Here is a 3360-nt window from a genome sequence, read left to right as displayed (position 1 = left end):
AACTTACATTTCGCGGAAGGACCACAAAGATAAGATACGAGGTTTGTCCGCAAAATACGTATAAAAGTTGAATAATAACTTTATTTTACAATTATTCAGGTATTACAATATGGTCTCCTTCAAAGTACTCGCCCTGAGACGCGATACACTTCTGCCGACGCCGTTTCCACTGTTGATAACATTGCTGAAAGTCTTCAGTTGTGATGTTGTTCAGTTGCCGTGTCGTTTTCGCCTTGATGGCTTCCACATCTCCCTAGTGCCGCCCCTGAAGCACCATTTTGCATTGCGGGAACATGAAGCACGGGGCTAAATCGGGTGAATAAGGCGGGTGGTCTGTCACGGTGATTGAGCTTCGGGCCAAAAACTCGCGCACAACAAGCGACGTCTGAGCGGGCGCATTGTCGTGATGAAGGATCCACCTGCCCCCTTTTGCCAACTCCGGTCGAACTCGGGCCACACGAGCTCTGAGACGTGTCAGAACTTCAACGTAAAAATTTCCGTTCACTCTCTGGCCGGGAGAGACAAATTCCTTGTGAACAATGCCCCTAGAGTAAAACAAAACAATCAACATTACTCTCGCTTCCCACGCCCGGGTTCCCGGGTTCGATTCCCGGCGGGGTCAGGGATTTTCTCTGTCTCGTGATGACTGGGTGTTGTGTGATGTCCTTAGGTTAGTTAGGTTTAAGTAGTTCTAAGTTCTAGGGGACTGATGACCATAGATGTTAAGTCCCATAGTGGTCACAGCCATTTGAACCAATCAATATTGTCTTCACATTGGACCTAGATTTTCGCGACTTTTTTGTTCTCGGTTCTTCTGCTAGTTTCCATTCCTCGCTTTCAGATTTGAGCTCCACATCGTATTCGTAAAACCAGGACTCGTCTCCGGTGATGACTCGGTTGAGAAAGTCCCTTCGTTCCTCTGCTTCCAACCAATCCTCACAGCACTCAACCCTCTTTGCTTTCTGTTCTGGTGTCAGGAGCTTCGGTACGATTTTCGCACACAATTTCTTCATTTCAAGTTTTTGTGACAGGATTTCGTGAACGATTGTTCTGGGGATTGACAGCTCGTCAGCAATCATTCTGACTGTCAATCCTCGGTCTTTAAGAACACAAGCCCGAATTCGTTCAACATTTGCATCGGAACTCGATGTCGACGGGCGTCCTGGGCGAGGGTCATCATTCACTTCTTCTCGGCCACCCCGGAACCTTTTTAACTACTTGTTCACGGTTGGTTCCTTTAGAGAATTGTGTCCATAAACCTGTTTCAAACAAAAATCTCACAGCCGTTCTTGCCTAGCTTTGCAAGAAACTTGATGATGACGGGCTGTTCCTCAATCAGAGGGAGCTCCACACCAACGGCAGGTGAAAAGGGGTACTGTCAACAAGCTGCCGCACACTCCCACCTTCACGCAGAGTGCTCTGACTCGAACTGAGTGTTGATGGGATTGATTACAGCAGTAGTCCCACCTGGCGATGACTGCAACTTGTAACATAAAGACATTATTCAGCTTTTATACAGATTTTCCGGACAAACCTCGTAAGAGAGATTACGGCTCGTACAGAGGCATATAGGCAGTCATTTTTCCCTCGTTCTGTTTGGGAGTGGAACAGGGAGAGAAGATGCTAGTTGTGGTACGAGGTACCCTCCACCACGCACCGTATGATGGATTGCGGAGTATGTATGTAGATGTAGATGTAGAGACAGGGAACATTTTCTGACTGCAGCCTACAGCAGGCGTGGGCAACCGACCGACGGGCCTGATACTCATTCTTCATTAATACGATATTGCAGTGTCTATGTTGTTAGTACGTTAATTACATAATATGTATTCAAACACAGGCTGTGACCCAGGAACGACGACATATGGAAGTTTGTGGCCGTGAGCGAGGATAGGCAAATCAGTTATGGTGACCGCCCGCGTAAAGCGGGAAATCCGGTTCGACTCCAAGCCCGGCACAGACTTCTCTTGTCATCATTCCCCTATACAGCTGATGGTTGTTTGTATTCGCAACTAAAAAAATGATTCAAGTGGCTCTAAGCACTACGGGACTTAATATCTGAGGTAATCAGTCCCCTAGACTTAGAACTACGTAAACCTATCTAAGGACATCACACATATCCATGCCCGAGGCAGGATTCGAATCTGCGACCGTAGCAGCCGCGTGGTTCCTGACTGAAGCGCCTAGTACTGCTCGGCAACAGCGGCCGGCTATTCCCACTTGTGAACAGGTTTCATGTATTTCATAACGGCTGTACTCGTTCTTCTAAACAACATGATGATGATTAGGTCCCATACTCCGTGACAGAGCGTAGGGGAACGATGCGGAAGACCCGCACCGCTGTACTACGCAGGGTCCTAGTGGAGGTGGTTTGCCATTGCCTTCTTCCGACCATAGTGGGGATGAATGATAATGATGAAGACGACACAACACCCAGTCATCTCGAGGCAGGTGAAAATCCCTGATCCCCCCGGGAATCGAACCCGGGACCCCGTGCTTGGGAAGCGAGAACGCTACCGCGAGACCACGAGCTGCAGACTCTTAACAACATAGATACTGCAAAACCGTATTTATCTGCCGATACCAGGCACCGATTTTCAATTAAAATGTCCTCCCCAGTACGGAAATTACATAATGTGTATAGGAGTACGGCAACGGCCTTGCCGCAGTGGATACACCGGTTCCCGTGAGATCACCGAAGTTAAGCGCTGTCGGGCGTGGTCGCCACTTGGATGGGTGACCATCCCAGCCGCCATGCGCTGTTGCCATTTTTCGGGGTGCACTAAGCCTCATGATGCCAATTGAGGAGTTACTCGACCGAATAGTAGCGGCTTCGGTCAAAAATACCATCATAACGACCGGAAGAGCGGTGTGCTGACTCCACGCCCCTATCCGCATCCTCCACTGCGGATGACACGGCGGTCGGATGGTCACTCGTGGCCTGAAGACCGAGTGGAGTATAGGAGTACACGTCGTGACGCAGGATGTTCGGGTCTGGCAATGAGTTGTGCACGGATAGCCGAAGCGGTTAAGGCGATCGCTCTCGTATTGCGGGAAATCCGGTTTCAAGTTCCAGTACAAGTGATGATTGTTCCTATTCGCAACTGCGAGTACACTTCATATAGTTGGTTAAGCTCGCGAGAAGCCTAGTCACGTGACACAACAGCAGTGCTCTTAGTGCTTAAATTCAAAACTGTTGTGTCCATGACGATAATATTTATGCGATAACGCATCATTACGGCTGGAATCCCTTCCCGACACGTTACGCCACCAGATTATGCCTCAAAACACGCGTTTTTAAGCGGACGTACATTTTATTATTTCCCCATCTTCAGATGTTTAAATTCAGTTACGCGGCGT

At 48.7% G+C, this 3360-nt stretch overlaps 1 pseudogene; it reads left to right on the top strand.

Moving 5' to 3' along the window:
* Positions 1-2650: 2650 nt before the first annotated feature.
* Positions 2651-2768, top strand: LOC126476829 (5S ribosomal RNA; annotated as a pseudogene).
* Positions 2769-3360: the final 592 nt, after the last annotated feature.

The sequence above is a fragment of the Schistocerca serialis genome, chromosome 4 (genome assembly GCF_023864345.2).
Source record: "Schistocerca serialis cubense isolate TAMUIC-IGC-003099 chromosome 4, iqSchSeri2.2, whole genome shotgun sequence".
Taxonomy (NCBI): Eukaryota; Metazoa; Arthropoda; class Insecta; order Orthoptera; family Acrididae; genus Schistocerca; species Schistocerca serialis.
Note: the sequence above shows the minus strand (reverse complement) of the source record. Positions and strands in the feature narration are given on the sequence as shown.